Raw genomic sequence first — 26,970 nt, 5'->3', positions numbered from 1 at the left:
TTAAAAAAGAATTACAGAACTAAATAGTATTTCTGTACCAAGGCCTAACACAACGGTATGCATTTTTTTTGGGCCTGGGTTTGGAAAAGTGAGTGCTAGGAGATGAAGAGTGATCTATGGAATAATAGTTTACATAAAATAAGGGAGGTGAGGGATGTGCTTTTGAGCATGCTGATGTGTTGGAATAAAGATATAGAATAAGGGCTACAGTAATTTGTTTTATTTCATAGTACTGTACTGTGATGGATCTGTTATTTGGGGTAAACACATCCCAGAGATCTGAACAAAGGCTAGTAAACCATAAAAGATATACTGTAGGTTAACAATTATCTTCTTGATTGAAACAATCAAACCACTTTGCACGTAGCCCACATGCTGTATAGTTTGGACAAAGCAATAATAATAATAATTGCTTACACTTATATGTTTTCTGGACACTCCACTCAAAGCGCTTTACAGGTAATGGGGACTCCCCTCCACCACCACCAATGTGCAGCATCCACCTGGATGATGTGACAGCAGCCAGTACACTCACCACACATCAGCTATCAGTGGGGAGGAGAGCAGAGTAATGAAGCCAATTCATAGATGGGGATTATTAGGAGGCCATGATTGGTAAAGGCCAATGGTAAATTTGGCCAGGACGCCATGGTTACACCCCTACTCTTTCCGAGAAACGCCCTGGGATTTTACATCTGTGTCCTGGGTTTTACATCTCATCCGAAGGATGGTGCCTGTTTACAGTATAGTGTCCCCATCACTATACTGGGGTATTAGGACCCACATGGACTGCAAGGGGAGAGCCCCCTGCTGGCCCCACTAACATCTCTTCCAGCAGCAATCTTAGTTTTTCCCACGAGGTCTCCATCCACATACTGACCAGGCTCACTCCTGCTTAGCTTCAGTAGGCTGCTAGTTGTGAGTTGCAGGGTGATATGGCTGCTGACTACTAGTAGAATAGGCTTCTACAAGTTTACAACATTATTGAAAGAAGAACAAAAAGTTAAATAAACTCAAATGAGGAAGCTCAATTTCACAATTAATTTTAAAAGGACATTACATGATGAAATGTGGTTTGGAATGTGGCCTTCAAATGGGATTGTTGTTGGCTGATGCACTACTCAATTGCTGTATTACAGCTAGAGGATTATGCAATGGGATTACTCAGCAATAATTATTAAATAAATGAAAATGTGAATAAGGTTAAAAAAGTATTATGTGTTTTTGAGTGATAGTTTTTCGTTTTCAGTTAACATTGAATTCAGATTTTTCACTACAGAAAAAACAAGATGAGAGAGCTGAAGGAGCTTAGTTATGAATTTTATTGATGTCTGGGCAATGTTTTCAATGTTATCTTTAAATTAATCTTAATTCCATTTTGCATAACATTTTGAGCATTACTCAAAATCAATAAAAAGAGGTTATGTTCATGACATGCTTTATTTAATGATCAGAAAAGAAATGCATTATATTAAATGTAATACTTTTAATTTTTGTTGAATTTTTAGTTTATCTTCATTTTTCAGAGTAAAACATACACGTACTTTTATTTTACTTATACTATACAGTAGTAGAATTACCAGGAGAAAGGAAAACAGTTATTCAAAAAGTTCTGATTAATTTGGACTAATACATAAACAATTTCCTTAATTATTTAATAAAGCATAATTAACAAAGCAATGTATTAACTATGAATGTGTTCTCTCAAAAAAGATTGTTGTTTTTTTACAAAAAAATCCAGTTTTCTGCTAAAATCAATTTTTTATATCAATTGTTAGTCCATTGATGGATTTGTTTTTTGTAGGACAAAAATGAGTTCTTTAGCTTTGTGGATGTTATAAGAGGAAGCAATTATGTTAATGATGAAGAGCACCTGACAAAAAGCAAAATAGATTTGATTAGTAATTCATCAATTTGATGTGATGGATTAGATACTGCAACACTTCTTATTGACTGCTTATGTATATTATACCTTGAGTTATTGTGATCAAGTGTCTTAAGAGTCTGATTAATGTGAAAATTTAAAGATGACTAAATAGCAAGCCTGGTTTCTTCTTAACCAAGATCAGATATACGACTGGTAGTAAAAACTGTTATAATAATATCAAATGCTAGTGGATTATTTGGGAGAACTGTTGATGCACATAACAGAATATCTAGGCATTCCATACAATACCACACATATGGTAGCAATGTGTTAAAGAAGAGTTCTTCAAGTTCAAACATAGTAACCTATTACAATGCTGAGAACCCCTTTAGGATTTTCACATATTACACTTTTTTATACCTAAAATGTTATTAGATCTTAAGTGAAGTCCCAATACTTGATAAAGTTTACCCAACTAAACAAATGACAAACATTATAGTCTTTCAACATATGTTTATCCTTAAATGCTGCAACATTCAATATTCCTGTGTGACAAAATATGTGAACCTTTAGATTTAGTAACTGACACCACCTTCTTAAATAGCAATCAACTGTTGCAATCATCAGTCTCTCATTGTTTTTGAGGAATTCTGGCCCATTTCACCTTACAGAACTCTTCAACTATGTGATATTTGAGGGCTACCTTGGATGGACAGCTCAATCCAGGTCCTGCCACAACATTTCAATGGGATTCACCACTCTGCTATAAATCTGCTTATTTAATTTAGGATCATTGTCTTGCTGCCAGACCCATTTCCAATTCAGCTTCTGGTCACAGATAGACAGGCTGACATTCTCCTATTGAATCTTCCGTTACAATGCAGAATCCATGATCATGTCAATGATGGCAAGTTGTCTACGTCCTGAGACAGCAAAACAGCCCCAAATCATCACATTCCCATCACCGCGCTTGACAGCTTCTTCTCTTTGTCCTGTTTACTATTAATCCTATTGGATGTTTATTTTTTGGATATTGGATATTTCCATATTTGCCTTTGGGGTTCAGAAACTTTTTCTCTGCACTGCACCTAAATTACCTATAGAATGCATAGGTAAAACATAAATGTAACAGAGAAAACACTTATTTTCATACTTCACCTAAAACTGTCTGGCATTCAACACAATGTCTAAGAATTGTATACAATGTCTGAGTTGTAAACTCAACCTGTAACTTATATATATTTTCTCCTAGTTGTGTTTAAGATGAATAACATTTTTGCACAGTAGTGTATAAAAACATCATTTTAAAATAAGCATACTATTTACTATCTATTGTATACAAATCAAATATTTCTAAACATCTCAGCTGTGAATACAAAGAAAAACAATATTTTATATTGCCTGGAAAACAACAATTTTGATTTTATTCAGAGGTCAGGACTATTCAAGTTGATAAGACTCAGATTTTTTTTTTTAAAAGGAACATCTCAATTTCAAAGCAATAAAATCCAGGATGTGAGGCTTGATGTTCAGTGTCAGTACATAGTGTATTAAATTTGATTACTTGCATTAGGTTGGATTAGAGTTTGACATACTACAGACATAGATGACATGTTTTTGACATCTTACTGGACTTTTAATAGGGGTTAAACCATCGACAGAACTTCAGTCATCATCTGAATCAACAACAAAGCCACCCAGCCCCTTGCAGCACGTTTATACAGTCACTAAAATATTAAATTACTGTCAGACAGTGCTATGGGGTAATATCCTGCAGACAAATTTAGTCTCTGGCTCAAAGCCATGCATTCCATAGTCTGTGTCAGAATCAAAAATAGGCACTTTAAAATAGTTTTAGCTGTTTGCTCACAAAAATGTAAGAGCATGAGCAGTCCTAGACTCATAGTGCTACAAGCCATCTTGTAACAACAATCGCATTAAGGCTTTCACTACCAAATGACCAAATGAGTGATTTCTCTCCTTTACAGTAGGTATTTCCAATACATTCCTTTTATATTGACATACTGCATAAAACTCAAGTGCGCACAAACCACTCAAGTTAATGAACAAATTCCACATTTCAAAAACAGTGGCATGAATTTCATACTTCATACTTCACTTACATTTCCTGAGATATTGGCCTGGCCTGCTCTTTTATCTCAAGTATGTCAAGATCAATAGCATAATTGTGTAGTTCCATTTCCATCTAACAACATAGTTTTCAACTCTAGTGCTTCTAAAAATTTCAAGCAATTTTTTGACCACTGAATATCCTGAAATTAAACATTTTCATTGAAAACTGTAAATAATTGCTTCAACACTATTGTTTTCTACTACAAGATAAACTAGTGAATTGACATAAAATTAGCCATAACATCAATTAGTTAAAAAATTGTCTATTTGCTTGAATAAATCTTATTTTTACTTAAAAAATGTTTTCATGTAAAAAAGTCCGCTATAACTGAGTATTTAGAGGAAATCACAAGTTTAAAAGCAAAAGTTACAAAAATTGTGAACATCACCACAACTTCTTCTGTACACTATAGTCCTTTATGTGATATCATGTTAAAATACATCAACATTTCTTTTGCATAATTTTTTAGAATAATATGATGTTGTAATTTTGGCACATAACCTTTGAGGATTTAAAGTCTTCAAAGGGGATGTCGGTAAAAATTAGAATGGTTGTCACTCTTGAATTGATTTTGAGAAGTACGTTGCAGTACAATTGGCTATGCTTGTTAAAGTAATATTCACCAGCCGCAAAACCAATATCTCACTGAGAAAACACATTTAAAGCCATGACATCTGCTGAATATAGAGATCATGTAAAGTATGACATGACCTTGCCTACCTTACCATGAGATAGCAATCGGTTTGCTAACAAATTTCAGAATACTGTACAGCAGCACTAGTGTGATGGAATATACTGTATACTTGATTTAAGCAGATGAAACTTTGTAAAGATGTGGTAAAAACATGGTTCATAGAAAAGGCATGCAAGAAACATTTATATTAAACATATGTTATAACTTAAAAATGGTATTGTACCACATCAAAATTTGTTAAAGATTTAATTGAGTGGGCTCACTAAAAACTTTTTGCAGGATTGTTTGACCACATACCACATGCATCACTTTAAGGCAACAGGGGCCATGTTCATTATTTTAAAAGGCCATGGCAGATTTGGGGTACTCTGGTCGCTCTTTGCATCTTTGATTTTCGCAGTTGAACTAACCAGGGGAACTGCATTCTTTAACATACCACTATGCTTGGTTTAGTACTGGCATGAACAAGCAGACATCCCTCCTGGAGAATTTGGGTATAGTGACAGATGTTAAGGTTCTTTGCAGTGTTATAGACACTGTTTGCCAGGAATGGAATGCCTTGCCACAGAACTGGTTTCCTGATTCCACCATACAAAGTCTAACCACATTTGTGTCTTGCTTAAGACAAAGAGTAGCCCCTCAAAGATTTAAGCCTCCTCATATGATTAAATGCAATGTATGATTCCAGAATGAAGAGTTGTTCCTTATATATGTGACTATTTATTTACTTACTGTATGTCAAATGAGTATTTGCCATACATGTCCTGTTCCTCCAAACCAGGTCCATTCTCAGTGTTGAACTTTTTATTTTACTAACAAACTCTGTAGGATAGGTTTTAAAGATAAAAAGAAGGTTTTATCTTTACCAGATTGCCAGGCATGGCCTCTTAAAATCTGAATATTTTCAGGCTGAAATCTGCAGTAATTTCACTTCATTTTGTGGAAGCCATTATTCCCATAATCAAGGCATTGTGTGCTGCACCTGTCTTTGATAGAATATGGGTTTTCATTCATTGCTGTTTATGAAAATTAATGTAAATACAGCCCAAAATTAAACATTTGCCTTAAACTGAAGGGGTTTCTATGCTATGTTAGTTTAATAAACTCACTTTGCACAACATAACTTTTTTTTTGTTATTGCAAGTATAATATTCCTTCCAAGAATCTGAATATTATCAATCAGGTTACCCAGAGACTACATGTTTTTGGAACAAAGAATTTGTATGTCTCTTTCAGGAGGGTAAAAGTCTCATTGTTTTACGTTTCTTAAACTTGTCAAGTGAACTGCACTCTTGCCAAGTCTATGAACTTCATCTTAAAGCAAGAAAGTTCATGTTTTAAGGTCATGTATTGAGAGAGAAGCTTTTACTTTTACTAATCCGAAGAAGAAATGACCCTGGCACATCATCTGAGATAGACAAAGGGTAAAGAAATGAATCAGAATCACTTTCACCTACTTAATTTCTTACAACCTTTATAAAAAACATGTGTTAGAATGTCAAAACCATTTGCTTATTCCTTTTCAGGTACCACTTGGTCCAGTTTTATATATTAGCATCATTAACACAAATATAATGACACCAATAATAATGATGAGCCAATTTCATATTTTAAAAATACATTACAAGCATAATCTTAAAGTGATACAGTGGTTAAAAAAAGAAAATTAATTGCATGAGGATAACATGGGAGTATTCGATAACACTGTAAACTATGTTCAGTCTGGATAAAGATTGATATCTGCTTTGGCTTCCATTGCCATAAAGGAAAGAATTCAATAACAAAATAAGTTCCTGACTAGCATGTGCAAAACAGCAGAATAAAATGCATGATACTCTTCCAATAAAAACACAAATAAAATTTGAGGTGTTCTATTTTTGTCTACTGGTAATTTTATTTCTTCAGTGAAACCAACACAAACTCTGCTAGATTTAGACAATAAGACCATGTTAGCAAGGAATTTGTCTTTAAATAATATCTGCTAGAAAGTGATACTGCAAAGAACTGCAATATGTCAATAATTTATTTTCTTACCTAATTAAGTGTGTTGTATTTGTTTTACACACTTGTGGCAATAGACTATTCTGGAATTTGTTTACTTTGACAACAGAAGACATATTCATAAATCGCTTACATCCTGAATAATAAAAAAACACACTCTACAGAATGGGGCAAATGTAACAATTGTAATGGTATTATACTGTAATATGCATTTAGATATTATAGAAAGATGTTTGTTGTGTAGACTGTATGTAGACTGATTCAGATAATGCTGTACTTCTGTAACATATACTGTACTTCGCCAATTATATTAATGCATAAAGACAATGTAATTAGAACTGTAGGTATTGTAGATATAAATGTTACCCCAGGAACATATTCTGTTTTGATAACTGAATTTATTTATTAACTTAATTTCTTTTGGGGATGTATATCACTTTATATTAATTCTTCTACATGTTAAAATACCTGTTTCTATTACAAATGAATGTTTTAAATAGTCTATTACACTTCCCAGACCTTCCTTTCTGATTTTAATAGCTATTGTAAAAGGAGAGGGTAAGTAACAATGCAGTTAAATAGCAAACAGATGTCTTCAAACATTAAAAACGTAGAAAGTACATCTAATAAGAATTCCAGAGCTATGATGAAGTTAAGAAACCCAGCTTTAATGTGTTATTGAATCTAACTTTATTTTGCATCATTATTGCTTAATATCCTTTCAGACCCTGCTTTATCAGTCAAACTGCTCATTTGTTAGCAGCTCTTATAAAGTTCTTTAATAATGCTTACATGGCATTTGAGTACTTTCATTATACCCACTTTGATACCTCTCAAATCAAACCAAATTCAGACACATACATTAACCTCTATAATCCTCATTTCACCAGTGTATTAATCTGATGATGAGACCTCTGACAGACTACAGTTTCTGTGAGCAGGTGCACGCTTGTTTCTTGCCACCTGTGATACTGTGGTTTTGAATGAGAGATTGAATTATGAACGAGCATGCTTCACCCTGCAACTATCTGCTATTGTCTTTACCAAATGCACAAGTAATGTCAGGAAGTCCTTCATTAAACTATGAATTTAAATTCAATACCCGTTTTCAGTAGGGCTTAGAGTAAAATGCATGTGTCTCTATTTCCGCAGCAAATTCACTGGAATTATAAAGTGTAACATTGACACTACATCATAATTAGATTTTTCTCTTTCCGGGGCATTAATTCATCACAACTCTGTTATGAAATGTAATGTAATGGAAGATTTATGCAGAATAACTTTAGGAGCAAAACGTAAGTAGTCTAATGTAAAACATTCTAGTAGCATAATCGTGTATACGTTTTCATCTGATGAAGTGCATATGGTCTCTCATACCAGTAATCACTCTCATTTCATTCTTATACTTTATCATTTGAAGCTGTCCTGGAAATGAGCTCTGCATTAAAAAAGCATTATACTGTAGATTTCCTAATACGGACACTATCGCCACTGAACTGAAGGGAAATCAAAACATACCGGTAACTCCGAGTGCATAGAAATAAGATTAGGACTTTGAAGAAATCTAGCTGACGCTATGTCAGAGATGTCATAAGGATTTCACTTCAAACAATATGTCAGACTGCGTAAATCTCGGTTTCAACTACTCCCACGGCATCCATGTAAACCTAGAAACAGTAGCATTGAATATTTCCCGAAGTCTGGCTGCTCCCGTGAATTGGATTCGGCTGTTTCCGTAAGCCGACAGCACAGGGCTCTTATAACTCGGCTCTTAAGGCACGGCAAGTTTACAGACTTGGAGAACCGTAATGAAGCAGTCTGTTAAATTCATAGGCTTCTCCGCTTCATCCCCAGCAGCTTCAGTACATTTCATCAGAGAGAAATAACACCCTGCGCCACAGCTACTTACAGGTATTTTATTACATTCTGTTCTTGGCTTCCAAAAACGCAACGTTAAATGAAGGAACTTGGCCAAAGGTTTATCGAAACAACGTACAATTCTAAGCTAATACTACCTGCTGTGCAGTGTATGCTAGCTCTCCACAAGAGGGGTCAATGCTCTTCATCTGTCTTCTAGTGTTTTTCTGTTTTAATTAATCCAATTAATAAACCACTTCTTTTAAAACAACTTGGAAGTAATCAAAGCTTGCATGCACGAGTCGTTTCTCAAACAATTAGTATTAGGAGAAATGTGTTTATGATTCAGCATGAATAGTTTTAATGTCTTTTTCCATCTACAGCATTTGCTAGTGATTTTTTCGTCTTTAAAATAAAGGTGGGGACCCCAGCTTTACACTGCAATCTTTCATTTGTGTAATACATAATCATTTATATAATTAGAATATTTTTTATTCTTATGTAGTTTTACAATGGTCATAACAAGTATGGTAAAAATAGAATCCTATAAAGGATGATAGTAATTAAGCAAACTCAATACAATGTTTTAGATATAAAAAGAAGTTGACAAAACTAGTATAAGGTGAAACACTCAAGTCAATGGATTCTTCTGCTTTAATTCAGTAATGATGGTATTTTTTTAAAAATATTTTTTAGTTTTTCTACATTAAAATAAGCTTGAATTGGCTTGGAAGCACTGCAGTGAACAAGCCAAGTTGTACATGTTGTACTTTAACATTCAGGCCTTGCTGAAAGGAAGTTATGACTTCTAGACTACAACAAGCTTGTACTATCAAAACCCATCTTTCAGAGCAGTTTGCTACACTGCATTGCAAAGTTTTCTCCACTGTTTCCTTCCCTAAACATACTGTAACTTGTGCGAAATTCCCAAAGTATTCTTATGCAATATATATTATAGTATTATACTGTAAATACAAAACAATTAACAATAAACAATAGTTCTACACAAACATCTTGAATACTTACAAATTATGCAATATTATGGTTATCACAACCTTACACTGGTTAACAATAACAAATACAATGTAACATTAATCACTGTGGTATACCATGATTCAGATGAATCATGTACTGTTTGTAACAGGCACAATAGTGTGAAAATTACCATGGTATGTTTTTGCAAGGACCCTTGAATGTTTTAAAGTTACTGGATATGACAAGATTTGTCAAGATTTAGAGGCTGTGCAAGGAAATGATACCATGATTGCTCAGGTCAAACATGAATGAGGACTTGAAAGACAGAATCCTTTGCAAATGCAGTTTCTGTCTATCGTTGCTCAGGAAACATAAAATAAAGGCAAGAGAAGCTAGCAAGGTTCTCCTTGTAATTCACCTAGACAACAGTGTTTTTACATTCCAATAATTCTGCTTTGCTGAATATTAAGCTGTTCTTAAAAGGCTGTTTTTATGAACAAGACAGCCAAATGTGTGTTAAGGAATGTGTTTTAACATAGAACAGTTATTTGCGTGTGTTGGGGGAGAGTTTTATGTCATTCATTATATTGAAATTAAACACACAAACTGTATGGACAAACTTTTTGTTAAAAACAACTTAGTGTGGAAGGTTTGTTTTCCTTATATTAAAAATTCATTTTGAGAATCATCTTATCTTTCCTGGAGCAAAATAAATTTTGAACTTATTAATTGAACAAAGTGGATGCAGTTATTGCAGTAAATAGATCAACACTGTGAAGTGGCCACAAGGAGCATTGAAATTTTTAGGAAATAAAAAGTATGTTTTTATAGGTAGGTCCTCAGCTGATTTTAATTTAATTTCTCCTACCAATTTCCAGATCAATCTCCAAGATTTATAAGAAAACAGCTGTATTTCATGGTGTGACCAATCCCACTTTACAGTTCTGCCCAAGCAGGAATGTACCTGCTCACAAAAGAGAATTCTGTGCCCACTGGCAATGCTTTTTTCAAAAGTCTAGCCTATGTGACTCAAGATGTAATTAATTTACTTGAATTACAGCATGTATTTGGATGATAACCTCCAATCCGAACAAAAAATATCTAAATGAAATACAGACCTTTTTTGCTATGTGTTGTTGCAGGCTAAAGTAGTGGTTGTTTCCTCCTGGTTGTTTCCGTGGGTCTACACATTCTGCAATGTGCATGATGCATTAAAAAATATTACAAATACCTATCATTCTTATAATAGAGGAAGGCGTCTTTTGTGGCATAGCAGGCTGCACCGAGGTGACCAATTTTTGAGAATGACCTACTGTATGACAGAGATGCTTTGGAGCATCCAATTAATATACAGTGACCTAATATATTTGAAGCTGAATTTCAATATGGTGTGCTTTATTTTTGCTTTGTTGTTTGCTTATTTCTGCTTTATTTTTGACCAACTTCCATATTATATTTCTTAAAATCCTCTATTTGTGTGCAGGTTTTAGCATATAAAACAGTCTTTTTCACTGAATTACTTTGTTTGTAAACTGTCACAGCCACAAACATTGGAATAATTATATTCACGTTTCCATATCAATACCCCTAATCATTATCTTAATACTGTAAGGTAGATCTGAATTAGTGATTATTATGGTTCGTGAAACCATTCCTACATATTTTGCATCTTTAAGTCATTTAATCCACTAGATTCCCAAGATTTCTGCAGCCTATAGTTACATAATTGAACCTTAAATTCAACTAATTTTAAATGTTCAGTTTTCAAGTAGATGAGATTTTGTCACTTTGGGTGGGTGGGGGATTGCTTATTCCTTTAGCAGTTTTACAAATAGAGGTTAATGTAGGGTGACTAAACTGGGAGGACTTTTGCTTATACTGGGGTGGCTTAAGCTCCCTCACACTTTCTGGAAGATCTGTCACTGGGTGTGGGGTATTGAGGACTAGAATTGAGACATACTATACTGGAATGTCTTGCTTTAATGAAGAAGTACAGTATTAAAAACCTTATAAGATCTATCAATGCTATCTGCTTGTAAAGAAAATATGTTCAGTGGTACAAGTTTTCCACACTTCATTGCATTAGTCTCTTACTTTTCACAATTTCTATTTCACGCCCAGAAAAAACAATATACCTAGATCTCACTAATTCTAACCACTTTAAAGCAAGAAGTAAGCAGTCAACAGTTCAGCTGACAATCTCACAGTTCACATTTTGACTTCAGAATCTTTTATTTTCTGCTTCCAAGGAGAGGCTTGTCTCTCTAAGAATGTGCAAACTAATCACAAGCTCTCAGGTCATTAGAAAGAATGTCAACAGTATCTTTCTCGGTAGCCTTGTGAAATTTCAAAAGCTTTCATCAATTTGGAATAACTCCTTCTTACTCAGCCCTTTACCTGTCCACCTTGGCTTACAGAAATTGTTCATATGCTTGGTGACATCATGCTTACAATGGTCTGCACATATTTCAGGATCTATGGGAGACTCATTCCCTGAGAGTTCTTATTTGTAAAGTACAGTATGTATCTCAGACTCCACTCTGTCATTCACACCAGAGTGCCACGGGATGCTGCTTCACTGTCTCACACAAAAGTCACAGTGCTGATGGTTAACAAATTAACCACAAAAAGAGCTCTGAATCAGCATGTCACGTGAATACATGTGCGTGTTTGAGTGTAGTCTGTAATGGTCTTGCGGATGTAACCCCTTTTGGTGGTACTGGTGGCCCCCTTCTAGAGAAGCCTGTGCAGTCCACAGTTCAGTTAATCCCACAGAGTTTAGATGTAGCACAGTCACTCTAATTCTTCTTCCACTTTACAGATCAGTTTTCTTCAGTCAATCTCTGGAAGGGCAGAACAGGTACACTACTCTCCACAACTCCATGTCTTTCCATTACATGAAAAACAGTGTTCCTTTTCTACTCAGACATACCTTGGTGCACTTAATGTGGCTTAAAAAAACAAATCTCTCAGTCCTAACAAGTTCTTCATTTACATACTATCACTTCTACTAGTATCCTCACTGATATAGATTGCAAGCATGTTTGCTGTTGGGAAAACACAGCTGCCAAAAGACTAGACTTGTGCTGTCTCTACCGGAACCTACATAGACTTCTAACCCTTGTCCTCCTAGATACTAATATAATGTACACCTGATTACCGGTCCCAGGAATTGGTCAATTATCCAGAAAGCTAATCAAATGTGTTCTTTTCCACTTGTGGAATTTAATTCCCACTGGATACGAATCAATCAATAAAGAGAAGTAGACATGGCAGATGGTAGTCCTGCTTGCAATTTTGTCTGGCATGATACTTTATCTTCCCCTGAAAATGGTGTACACAAGCTAATCTGTTTTAAGATTACACAGATGGCAGATGGCTGTTGTTCTCAACCCTCTCTGTTAGAGATGTCCTGAGCAAATACATTACATGTTGGGTATGTTTTGTAATACAATATTTTTGGGTATATCTGATACCTTACTGTATGTAACTGTGCCACTGAATTTGCCAACTGCTCCTTCTCAATGACAGATCTCAGGCTTCTACTATTAATGTTAATTTATGGAGTTGAAACTCCAAATTCACTTATAGAAATTACAGTTAGTTATTATTTTCTTTCAAACTGTGGTAGCCACTTATGCAGCTGTATTTTCTGAAGCAGACTGGGTAAAGTAGCTTGTTCAAGGGTGCAGCAGCAGCATCTTCAGGTGGGATAAAAACCTACAACCCTTCAGTCAGTCTGCCCTGACCACTACTGCACACTATTGCTAACAGGTCTAATTTAAGCCAAGAATCTTCTTTAGGCAACTGGGCAGAATGTACTTTACAGTAGATACCCTTAGATTACACTTAGTAGCATTTATTTGCAGAAACTGCTAGTCAGACTCTTTCTCTTAACTTCAAAACATTGTTAAATTAATCTTCTTTTACATTTTGTACTCTGTGAGATCCCATCTTCTACATGTTTTTTGTTTTGTTCTTTATGAAATATACATTAAAACATTTGCTCACAAAAAGAAGAGGTACAGTATCAGTGACAAATAGGCAATGTTAAGTAATATAGTGTGTATAAATAGAGAATAATATGTTTCAAAATAAGTGACCTATACATCTGCAACTGTATACAGTATGTAGCGCAATATTAAAAATGTTTAAAAAATTTTAAAATGTGTGTACATAAACATAATCTCTATCAACAGATCAAGAAAGAAATAACTGCATTTGCAATCAGACATTAAAAGAGTTTGCAAATAAAATTATTTTTTGTTTATAACCTTCTCAGTATGGGCAATTTTGTTTTAATAATGTGAATAAACAGTCCACCTATGATTGATCGCTTCTTAATCAAAACTGTCTGTAAAAGCTCATCTTTATTTTTCTGTTTTTATTTACATAATTGAACAGAGTTCATGTTAACGGTATGTTACCCAGTGGTTTTATTACAAGGGAAGAAGGGAAGAGCTGACTAAGTACTGAAAATGATGATAAGCTACAATGACAGGCTAAGAGGAAGAAAAAGTATCTTGTCTGCGATAGTGGTACTGGAATCTAAATATAAACGGGAATTACTTACAGAAGTAGTCATAGCATAAAACAAGGCTAGAACAAAAATAAATTACACTAGCAATATCCTTCTTTATCTACCCCAAAAACATTTCCATAGTAACCAAGAGACACCACAATTCTGTATTCCCTGGGATATATTTTCATGTTTATTTGCTTGGTTGTTTTTAACAGATAGCAATGGTCATTTGTCCTCAAGGGATTTATTATTTGATATGTTGACCAAAAAAAAAAATTCCACAAAGCTGAAGTAATAATACCACTGTTCTCCCAAACTGTTCTCCCAAAACACAATGCATCTGTGAACAGCTGCATTAAGGCTGAGGTTTATGTTACTGGAAAGTCATATTCAATCCCGAGAAAGATTTTTTTAAACATATTGGGATTGGGATTTCACTCTGTTACCATAAATATTATTTCTATTACCCAGATAACAATACTGTACAAAAGACTGAAAATGAATAAGTGTAGAGGGAGGATCAGACAATTTTATTAGCCTGCAGTGCTCATAAATATCTTACACCTTTAACTAAGGGTGCACCCCACATTTATATTGATCCACCCCAAGTTTCACTGTAGCTGTATATAATTACATAGTTGTATAACCATTGAGACTACTTTGTGCTAAAGTACTATACTGTATATATTCCTGTTCTAGAAGTTATAATAACATTACTGCTTGCACTTAGGCTGTTAGCAAGATGCTGGGCTATTGTGCATCACATGAAGAACATACCTTGCAATAGTTAATATCACTTCTGAGCAGTTTCAGAAGTGTTTATATTATCAATTGCTGGATCATATATGGTTTCAGGATGGAATTTTTCATGTAGGGTAGACTGGCTAGACTACAACAAGCTTGTACTATCAAAACCCATCTTTCAGAGCAGTTTGCTACACTGCATTGCAAAGTTTTCTCCACTGTTTCCTTCCCTAAACATACTGTAACTTGTGCAAAATTCCCAAAGTATTCTTATGCAATATATATTATAGTATTATCCTGTAAATACAAAACAATTAACAATAAACAATAGTTCTACACAAACATCTTGAATACTTACAAATTATGCAATATTATGGTTATCACAACCTTACACTGGTTAACAATAACAAATACAATGTAACATTAATCACTGTGGTATACCATGACTGGCTAAAACCTTTGATATCTACTATACATGTACATGCTTGTGTAAGTCAGAATACTCAGCCTGATATTTATCACTCTTAAGGTTACCCAGGAGAAGGAAGATCAGTATGAACAGGGCTTTGTGGGACAGAGTCTGTTCCAGTAAGTGACAGCTTCCCCTTGGAACCCAGACAGCACTGAATTCTCCTGTAGAAGAAAACTCAGTTGGAGTAGGACTTTGTGGGGCTTGACGCTGTGTGGCTCTTTAGTTGGGTTGCCTATGAGCAACCTTGAAGAACTCCCAGGTTAGATCTGCTCTTGTCACTCATGCCACATTATATTTCCTGCCAAGAAGCCATAGTAAATGTAATAGTACACAAAGTAATAGCTGCTTCTCGTGTAGGAATTGCAGTGGTCCGAGAATTAAAAGGTGAACCCAGGCACAGGCATCACATCATCTCTGTGATTAGAAAAAACAGAACAACAAGCAGGTAGCTTGGTGTGTGCAGCAAGTTGGAAAAGCAGGAAAAAGACAGTCCTGGATTGTAGTACAAACAGGCGAGGTTTAAAGCTGGGTACAGGGGCACAGCACAAAGGGGTATCCACAATCAGGGTTTATCAGACCTTAAGTAGCCTGCTTCACCTGAGGTGGGACAGGTAGTAATTGTCTACAGGTGTAACAGGTTTCCTGTCTGTGTCCACAGCACCCTACTTGTACTGACATATGAGTAGAGGTGTGGTCGGCTGCTGCAGTAGTGCTAGCTTACTCTGCAATGTTTCACTGGGGGTGAACATGACACACAAGCATCATACTACAATGGTATCATTGTTTATACACTAAAGCTTAGGTTTGGCTCTTTTTGCTTGCTTGCTTGCATAACCTCCACTAACACTTTATTATATGAATTATATTGGCACATGGCTATGCTGTGGTGCATTTAATTTTTTTACACTAGATGGGATTCTGTTATATGATATTTGCATTGTATTTCTTGATAATATGTGTTTAGATAAACATTTCAAATTTCTGGTTTGAATCGCATCTTTTTACTTTCTATCCAAAATGTCTATGTCTTTATCATTTGTTTACAGAACGGTTTTAGATTTATAACATCACACTCTCTCATTATCATATAATATATCATATAGCAGTCCAATAAGACTGACTTACATGTAAGGGCCATGGAGACAATGAATAGAACTAAATTGTAGCATCATCAGCTGTTTGAACAAGTGGCAACCGTAATGGATACATACAGGGCATATGATATGGTGTAGCTAGATTGTGTAAATGTTTGATCAAGTTCAATATAAAATAATCATTTCTAAACTGAAGACTGTATGCTTCTAAAATAATTCCAATATAACAGAAAGCTAAAAGTGCCAATATGAAGTGAATGCCTCAGTTTTGGGTTCCAGAGTTCTAGCTTCCTGAAATACACTATATTTCACATCCTTAATAAATTTACAGGTATATTAAGAGTAAGAAAGGAAACAGGGTACTAAGAGCTTTTAAACCATGTGCCAAAAATGTCTAATAAGAGCAAACTATTAGAAATTAAACAAATTAGAGTGCTACAGTAGCACTTTTTAAAATGTGCTATATATCTAACATTTCATCTTGTAGGATGCGAATTGTGCTAAAACAGTGGTTCTTAACCTTTACAGTTCTCAAAATATGTTTTTGCACCCCTAATCAAAAGCCGTTGTAGTAATTTGTGTTTTTGGATTGTCTCACACTTCCAGAAAGGAAATTTATCAGATTTATATTAATTTATTTATCATGTCGCATTAGGATTTTTGGAATATATTAAGAACTTTGACTATTGTAGGTTCCCCCTTAGACCTATTCAAGTAGCCTATCAGAGTAGGACATTCTTTTGAGCCCAGGAATGCATGTGGTTGTTCTTCTCTAAACTGATTCCAGAGTTGAAATTGTTTTTCTCTTTTAATGTTTTTCTTTGTCAGACAAATCCATCTCAACCCAGTGTTATCACATAACTTTGTTTACTTTGTAGAACAGAAGAATGTTTTAAAAATATTAGGTTTTGCAGTTTTCCAAGACTGGCATGCTGTAGGTGATCAATAGCCTCAGAATGAATATGCCTACAGTACCACTTTCTCAAAGTCACTGTTGTTCAATTAAGTAGCTGAGGTGGTGTGATCAACTGTTAATTGAATAACAGAAACTACAGACTTATTTTTTGTGCGTGATTTGGCACAAACCATCATTTTTAACTAAACTGCAAAGAAAATGTAAGGTTTAAAATTTGCAGTGGAAGAGGTTTTATTATGGGGTAGTACAAACAACAGAATTGTTTATAGCACAACGTTTAGCAAATATATCTAATTGGAATAAATTGAAATTGACCCAGAAACTGAACACTAGCTCTTTTAACTGAAGTATTTAGATAACTTTCTTGTTGTATTCTGATCTGTATTTAGCTCATTGTGACAAAGGGACATGTTTTTCCAGCAAGGACTTCAAGATTCTCTTTAAACTGGGAGGTAAAATGATTAGGCACTGCCTGCCTGAATTATCTGCATGAATAGCTATTTAGAACAGCAGTAACTGTTGCGTCAGTGTTTAAAGATACTTCTTATTCCCAGCTGCACAAATAATAATAAGTTTGCTACCTTTTAACAAACATTAATTAAATTAATAAATAATATTATTAACAAAATATGCTTCAGTCAAAGGGCAGAGACCAAGTCATGGTTTTTAATGTTGCTTTTTCAATAGACTACAGCCAATTTTCAAATATTATTTTAGAGGTAATTTTAGAAATATTAAAGTATCTTGTAATCGTGCAGTATAAAATGGAAACTAATGATGTTTTAAAAATGGCACTAAACAAAAAAGCTTTACGATCCATCTATCCATTTTCTAACTGCTTCTTCTTATTCAGTTCCTATTCAGGGTCATGGGGGAGCCAGAGCCTATCCTGGCAAGCAATGGGTGGCAAGTAAAGTGGGCTATACCCTGAAAGGGATGCCAGTCCATCACAGGGCAAAGACTTTAAGATATGCAATAAAACATAAGTATAAATAAAGAGCAACTAATTAATTCCTGTGTCTTGATAAGGCAGTGCATGCCAAACCTCATTTATTTCCCAAAGATCTGAATACTTTTCTCCTGAAGTATTTGATATAATTTGATTTCATTGAGGTGGCTCTTTAAAATTTAATTCATTGCTTTGCTTTAATTTTTGAACTTAGTAAAATGTTATATTTTTAATAAGTCTCTCAAAGCATTAAAATATCTATCCCTATTAGAATGTTAGAAATATATTTGCTGTACTCTGTCTTTGTTAAGCATTAAGTGCACTATAAACAATTCAGGGTGGTAACACCATAGATTCTGAATGTACTGTATACAGTATGAGCACCTTTCATACATTTACTGCAGGACAACAACGATGGATATATGTTTCACAACAAATGAAATCGTTTATGCATTATGGATTCTTTCACTTTTCTTCTGTCTTTTGAAAGGATTATGTATTACACCTACTATATAATTAAATATGTTATACAGATAACAATTAAAGACAGTAGAATATTGTGATGTGCATGTAATCATGTTACTGGTATTGAATAAGAACTGCAAATACTAAGATTGAATATTATGAATAAGATTGTATAAAAGCATCCCTTTAAAGGTGCCAAACTGTAGATTTTTAAACTGCTGTGCAGACAAAATGCTCCATGGTGTCCCAGTAAGAATGAAGAACAGGTTATCGTTCATAGGGCCACAGAATGAAGACATTATTAAGTCCATCCATTCATTTTCTAATAACTTAATCCAATTCAGGGTGGTGGGATAGCCAGAGCCTATCACGGCAATTTATGGGCACAAGGTGGGATACACCCTGGACGGTTCGCTAATCCATCACAGACACAGACACAAACACATTTACACCAGGGCCAATTTTCCCAGAGATCAATGAACTTACCAGTATGTCTTTGGACTGTGGGCGGAAACTGGAGCACATTGCTAAAATCCATGCAAAAATGGGGAGAACATTCAAACTGGAATTGAACCCACTGTGCCACCATACCGCCCTATTGTTAATATATAGCATCTCCAAAACCATCATCAATGGTGAAGAACTTTCTTGTACTGGTAAGCTGTGCCATATACATTATCACTGAAAACTCAAGAATCACGATGAAAAGCTCTATTTTGATTGCGCAATGATTTTTTGTTATTTGTTAGCAGCAGAAAACATCCCTGTTTTTATTGTAAATAAGGGTACTATTTGGAAGGATTATTCCTCAATGACAGGAGCATTGGGTTACAATTTGTGTACACGTTATTTCACTGACTTCATAACAGGATCACTTATCCTTGTTCGTTAAAGACAAATACAGATTCTGTCTCAAAGATATAAATGATCTGTTAGCTCCTTTGTGTGTACTGTGCATGCTCTCTACAAAACAGCTCTCTACAAAATCTCCAGAACTCTTTAACAACTGAATATTTGGAGAGGTTACTTGTGCAAATGCCTAGAATTTGTGAAACATTTGTCAAGGCAAAAAATGGTGATATATGCCTGTCATGTATATTTGTCATGTATGTATACTGTACCTAGTGTATACGGACCACATTTCCCAGATTCCTCTGGGGGAATTGAGCTGCTGTTATCAGTTACCTGGCCATTTGCAGGAAGCCAAACGGTCAAGTGACTTTTTAAACAGCAGGAAGAGGAAGCTTCCAGGGTCAGTTCTTCTTCCTCTGTTGTGCATACAGTACAGGGGTTCTGTCCTCAGACCCTCAGACAACAGCAATCTAATCTCACAGATTGACACTGGAAATTTCCTGAAACTGGTCAGTAGCAGCTCATTCCACCAGCGGAGATTTCTCCACAATCTGGGGAATACGGTCCCTATAGGGATATATATATGCAGTCTGTATACTGTACCTGTATTCCTTCATTTATCTTATTTAATCAAATAAGTTGATTGAGAATTATTCTCATTTATGATGACCTGGACAACCATATCCCAGGTGTTTCTGAAACTCAATCCATATACACTACAGAATGCATTGTGGATTTTAATGTTTAATGTAGTTTGTTCCAAACCAACTTTTGCAAAATTACAGAATGGATAGATGCTGATTGCAATATACTGTAGTTTCATGACCATCTTATTACAGTATAAGATTATATATAGTGGGAACAAGAGAAAAATACCAGATGAATACAAGACGGTTATCAGGCACAGGATAATATTTGCCTGATGGAAATTGAAACTAATGGATACCATAAACAAACACTTTCTGCTATCCACTAGAATAATAGTACAATTTGATTTACAGTTACCACACTCATACACATAGGAGACACAAAAAGAGCTCTACTAGAGTGCATGGTGAAATGCAAAGTACAAATCTTGTTATCTCATGAACTACCACAGCATAAAAAAGAAAATTATTTTTCAATATTGATGTCGTAAGAGGGAAAATACCCTAGAGAGGATAGAAATCACACCTTATTTTGAAACATAGAGAATAAGGACTTCAAATTCCAGAAAGAGATTCTGGCTTGATGATTCACACTATTTGGAATGCAACTTTGAATGCATGTACACACAAACACACACACACACAAGCAAACACTTTCCTGCTTCAATTTCTTTTTTGGAGATCATCATTGTGAATCTCAATAAACTGACATACTGCATGAGTAAATGTTCTAGAATACACTTATGCATACTGTATATGGATACACGCACATACTCCACTGGTCTGGAATCCATAAATGACGTGGAGAGATATCCAGAGAGGGTTGTCATACTAATCCCTAGTTTACTAATACACTGACATCTTGGAACGGAGAATCTCCTCTTTAATAATGTACTAAAGACTATAAAGAGGAAGTTATTCCATAAGTCATAGAAGCTGAGCATTTCCTCATTTTCCTAGAAAATCTGCACATCATGTGAGTGTCTTGCTTCAAAAATCACTTCACTCAATATGTTATAAGTGCTTATTCTTTGACTTTAAAACACAGTGGCTTATACTTGAAAAAACTTCAGTTTTATGTATGATAATTTAGTTGAATACTGTACCTTTATGATAATTGTCATCATTAATGTCAGTAATCTAGTTTAAGCTGTTTTAATTTATATTGTTTTGCATTATTATATTGTAATGTGTTCTGAAATACTTTATTCTTAATCCAACATGATTTTTTATCACATTTTTTCTCACCTCAAAGGTTTGTTTCAGAACAAAAGCTATGTGAAGCTTTTTTTATACTCAGTCCTTCAAATGCCAAACTGAAAGCTTTAGTTTTAAGGCCTGAAGGCTATTACCTTATCTAAACCTTTATGTATTTATACTTTAGGATTTAGGAATATTCTGAACTCTGGTCCTTTACTTCAGCTATATAACAATGTAACACTTTTTTTTCATTTTTTGTGTCCCATTTCTTTAAATGAAATTTAATTAAACAAACTAAAGGCTCTTTTTTGTACAGCCTAAAAGCAAATTTGGCACTGTGATTTAAAACCCCTTGTTCTTTCAAGGTTTAAACACCTTGAGCAGACTACGCCTGTGCAGTTTTACATATGACATTTCCTTTATACCTCTTACAAACAAGATGTTTAATTAGTTTCCAGTTTCCCGCCCCCTTCCATTTTAAATACTTGCCCTTTGTATGCACCTAAACATCTGCACAAGGTTAAATGGACATCATTGCTACTATCAGAGATATGTTGTAAATATTTTGAACAAAAAAGGTTCCAAAAACAACACTGGTCAATGTTTACAGAAGGTTTGTAAATATGATACAGAGTTTATACAGTGTAGACATGGAAAGGTTGAATTTAATAGGCGATGAGGTAAAATCATCTTTTGTTGCTGCATTGAAGTACTCTTTACTATAAATTTGGAATCCAGTAAAGTGATGAACTGCCTCTCAAATAAAATCGTACAGCTTTAACAACAGCTTTATTTTATAAAGCAGAAAGTTTAGATATTAATAAACAGGGTTAGTGAAGTGAAATGAAGTTTCGCAATATACTTTATGTCCTTTTTGATGCACTCCTAAATTATGTAATTTGATTTAAAATCACAGAATATCCAGAATATATGTCATTCCTATAACTGGTGCTCACAGATTTTCTTCAACAGTTACTCTTAATAGTAAAATACCATTATAATTAGAGAATACGTGTAACCATACGTGTTTAGTTGTTATGATTTTTCTGTGTTAACCCACTGCTTCATAAACATTGCAGACTTTATTTACCTCAAAACAAAATACATGAAAACAGTAGTGCACAAAAATTATTACATGGCTTTGATATCAGCCATAGCAGTCATGCAGATGTTTAGATATACAGTTTGTGTGGAAATGAAAGATGCTTATTTACTAATTATATTACATCAACAGTTTGCACTTGAAATGCAGTAGTTATCCAGTTTCGATTCAGAGTCAGATTTGTAAGCATTATGGCCATTTTATCTTAAGAAATTAAGAGAAGAAATTCCTTAAAAAAGGAAAAAGTATGTACCACCAAGGTTATGGAGTTGCAGTCCAAAAAAAGTGATCAAAACAATAAAAGGAGGATGAACACACTCTACGTATGGTAATTCTTAATGTGCATTAATAAAGTAATATACTGATGGAGGCTTTTTGTGCCAAAATGTTGACATTGGCAAACTTTCTGAAGCCGATCCTAAATACAACCCATACTATATCTGCACTTTCTACCTCAGCAACTGTAATGGAAAACAAACCCTGCATCTTTCAAGGGAAAGCATGGAAATCAAGTGCCAAAGTCACCTGCTGTACCTGGGCATTAGACTTGACTGTACAAGAAGTAGTCAAGAAGCATTATTTAAATATCAAGGCATAAGTGACTGCCAGGAACAGCAACAGTACTGGATGCATAAGGGGGACCTCGGTACACTGCCTACGGTCTCACTGGCACTGTTGCTCTTTGTACAAGATGGGCAGAGTCCCACTATGTTGGAAAACAGATAACTGCATCCTCCGTAATCAGCACAAACAAATACACTGTCTCTTATCCTCAAGACAAACACTTATAATATCACAACTCTAAACAAGGGCTTCACTCAGTCTGAGGTGATGACCTAGGCAACATGATAGAGCCCGAGAGCTGACATGGAATAAAACAAACTGGATAAAAACAGTGGAGCATCTTGCACATGGCACCATGTGTTGGGAATGAGGAGGTTTCTAAAGAGATCATTAGCGCATGTGGGAGGTGCGAAGCCTGTGAGATTAGGGAGTCTCGGCAATAGAAAAAAAGACACCTATGTATCAAACCAAAATGAAATTGTCAAGAAATAACAAAAAATTGATTTTTTTTGTCTCAAATGGTGTTTTCAAACAAAAGTTCTGCAGGTGGCCAAGCTCAAATCTCATACACTTCCACCTACCATATTTTGTTTTTTCCTCCCTCAGTCTAACCCATCATTGCTCCTGTGGCAGTTCCCTGGCCTATTATTCATTGAAAGAAGGGGTTATTTTCTTCAGCCAGAAGAATTGGCCAAATAAGACTCACTATTCAAATCATGCCACTTTACTTAGGGTAAGACCAAACTGCTGAAACCAAACAAACCCTTTTTATACCTTGCAAGTGTATTCCCTCCCTTACGTTGATGTCCCAATTTGTTGAATTACAAATTATATAGTGGGTGGCCCAATAGTGCAAGCAACTGTTCAATTCTGAATCCACAACAGGAAGAAACTGTTCCTGGGTTCAATTCTGGACCTGGGGTGCTATCTACATGGAGTTTCTCCTGTGCTCCTGTGAGTTTCCTTGGGATGCTTCAGTTTCCTCCCACAGTCCAAACTCATACTGTTAGGTTAATTGGCTTCTGGGAAAAGTGGTGTGTTTGTGTCTGTGTGTGCCCTGCTATGGACTGGCATCCCAGGGTGTCCCCTGAATGAAGCTGTTAGAAAATGGATGGATGGACAAAGTGAAAGTTTTTAATCCAAATTTGAACACACAACCTGAGCACTACCATAGGTGAAAGAACATGTTGATTGAATAAATTAAAAAAATTGTATGTATTACCACAAAAAGTTTATTTTTAACATCAAAATGCTAACAAATTTATGTTAAAATACGTTTTTTTTTTTACTGCAAGTGATTCAAGGACAGTCTGCTGCAGAAAGAAAAGTGTTACAGTTGCTCTTGGCACAACAATTGCAATTTTAATTATTAATTCATCTAATATGATTCCACAATGGTATGTGACCATTCATTTCATTGCTTGCATGAAAACAGTAATTGAGAACGTTTAATCTTTTTAATGCAGTAACAAAAATATTTTTATATTACATTTATGTATTTCAATTAATTGGAGCTCTTTGACATCAACAGAACAACACATTATCAATAAATGTCAAGTGGTATTTTTTTCTGATATGCACAGGATGTTTCTGTTGGTAGAAAAAAAGTTTTATCATTTGAGACACAGAAATTTAGATAAATACGCTTTTTTAATAACCTTGGGCTCACGTCCTGCACTTTAGAAAATGCTTATTAGTACATAAATGATGCTTTAACAATTAATGACTGCAAATGTTTTCAAAAGAAAAGGCTGTTTTTGTACCAATAGAGAATGTTACAGAACCTCCCTTAACCATTTCACAGCTATACAAGTACAGAGTTCCTACTTCTAAATAATTCTTAAATTAGTATCATCCACTGAAGTTCAGTACCACCAGTGTGACATTTCAGTGAGTCCCACTACACAGCACATCAGATGGAGCAGTTAGAAATAAGTACACTAATTCAATTAAGGAGGAAATGTAAGCAGGTTAAAGTTGATTTTATGAACAGTGTCATGGGAACTCTACTGGACAAACAGGCAGGATCTCAGTTTAACATCTCATCCAAAGGACAGCAACTCCTTTAAGACTTTCTTTCTTTGTCACATACTGGGTATTGTTCTGGTTTAGAGGGAAGAGTGCCCCCTACTGGTCCACCAACACCACTTTCAGCAGCAATCGTGTTTTCTTTATACGGTGTAGGTCTATATAGGTTTGTAATTCCCAGTAATGGCCCAAAAGAGATAAACACAATGATAGTATATCTAGCAGGATCTGCAATTATGTGAGTGTTTTGCACTGATAAAAATGTTATTCCTATGAATGTTTTAAAATTTATTAGTATAAGCAAGATATTTCTATTCACAGCAGCATCATCAATTCATTATTTTTAAAGTAATTAAAATGTACTGGCAACCAAGGCTGTGTAATATATTATGTACGAAATGTAAGTATAATTTTAAGTAAAGTAAATGCAGTTGCAAAATTAATTATTAAAAGGTTTTGTCTTCTCCTACAACACAGAGCAGGCTTCCTCTTTTTTTTAAAGCTATTATAAAATACATTTCTATCAGAACTGCAAATTTAGTATATTCAATCTACTTCAAAGTTAAAATCAATTACAGGGAACAATACCCTTGGAAACTAGTTTCCATCATTTTAACTACAGCAAATGAATCTGTTTTTGTTATCAAACATGCATCAACAGTGAACATTGGTCACTCACGTGTAGATTTTCACATTTCTGATTTTATCTGTTTATTTGTGAATGAAAATTGAAAAATGGAACATAATATGTGTATGCCTTCATTTAGCTTTCTGAGTCAACATTTACTGAAGTGTTTGGCCCCAGTCTTTCAGAGGTCTAGTAAACTCAGCTTTTAAGAAATTCCCTAATGAGCTTTGGGGATAACGTTTACAGTGATTCAACAGTAAATACAATGGAAATACTTCAATTTAAAATCAAGACAGGGATTAAGTAAGAAACAAACAATGAGTTAGATTTTCTGGGCAAAATCCTTTTTTTCTCTAATTAACTTAACTCAGGAGATGACTTGCAGCACACCAAATTGAAATACAATTGCCATTTTCAGATCAGTAGTTTTAAATCTTGTTTTGGCAACAAGTGATCTTACAGATAATTGACTAAGATGATATTTCTCCTGGGGTGCTTTTTGATTCCTTTGTAGTCAAAGTCTCAGTTGGTTGACCTTGGGTCTGTTAGGAATGATAATTAAATAGTACTCGTTTGCCTTGCTTTTAGAATGCAAATGTTGTAGTCACTTTTAAATTAAAGAAAATTATACTGTCCTATCTTAGCATTTTTTTACATCCAAATTAGAGTGAGATGTTTTTGCTCTTGCAAACAACTAAAAGGTTTAGAGATTTAAAATAAATGGCTATACTTGAACATCTGATCGCCTGTAATTGACAGAGAGTTTTTTTTTTACAGTTGGACCAGGAGAACTCATGTGATAAGTAAACAGAACCCTGAATTGCTGGTCTTTTGCTTTAACCCTCTAGGCTCCCCTGGTACTGTTTGATGCTTTACTTGCCTGTCCAGTGGCTAACCCTGGGAGAGTACATATTTCTGCCAATCATCCAATCAGAAAGAAGATGGAGGCCCTCTGTACTGTTTTTTTTTACCAGCTTGTGTGGAAACTCAAGGCACTAATCAGTAATATACTTTTTCAACTCTGTCAGTGGTTTGTCTTTGAACCCTGTAGCTCAAGCTGTAAAGTCAATCTACTATTTCTGCTGCTATATCTGTTAACAAGACTCAACATTGATATAAGAAGTTTCCATGAAAACATACAAGACTCAGACAATAGAAATTCACCAAATGATCCATTTGAATTTTTTACACAGAGTGTACTTGATCTGTATGAAGGCTGTCCCTCTTCCCTCATCCCGACTGATGGGACATTATAGGAA

The 26,970-nt window shown here is 34.8% G+C and overlaps 1 protein-coding gene across 2 annotated transcripts in view; it reads left to right on the top strand.

Moving 5' to 3' along the window:
• The first annotated feature begins 8,512 nt into the window (after positions 1–8,512).
• Positions 8,513–26,970, top strand: part of myocd (myocardin) — a 159,845-nt gene continuing 141,387 nt past the window's right edge. For both annotated transcript variants that reach the window (XM_088926585.1, XM_088926582.1), the window contains exon 1: positions 8,513–8,607. The gene's annotated coding sequence lies outside the window, so the exon portion shown is untranslated. The remainder of the gene's footprint in view (positions 8,608–26,970) is intronic.

Source organism: Atractosteus spatula, chromosome 11 (assembly GCF_055471065.1).
Source record: "Atractosteus spatula isolate fAtrSpa1 chromosome 11, fAtrSpa1.hap1, whole genome shotgun sequence".
In the NCBI taxonomy this organism is placed as follows: domain Eukaryota; kingdom Metazoa; phylum Chordata; class Actinopteri; order Semionotiformes; family Lepisosteidae; genus Atractosteus; species Atractosteus spatula.
The sequence above is the reverse complement of the archived record's forward strand: the minus strand, read 5'-3'. Positions and strand labels throughout refer to the sequence as shown.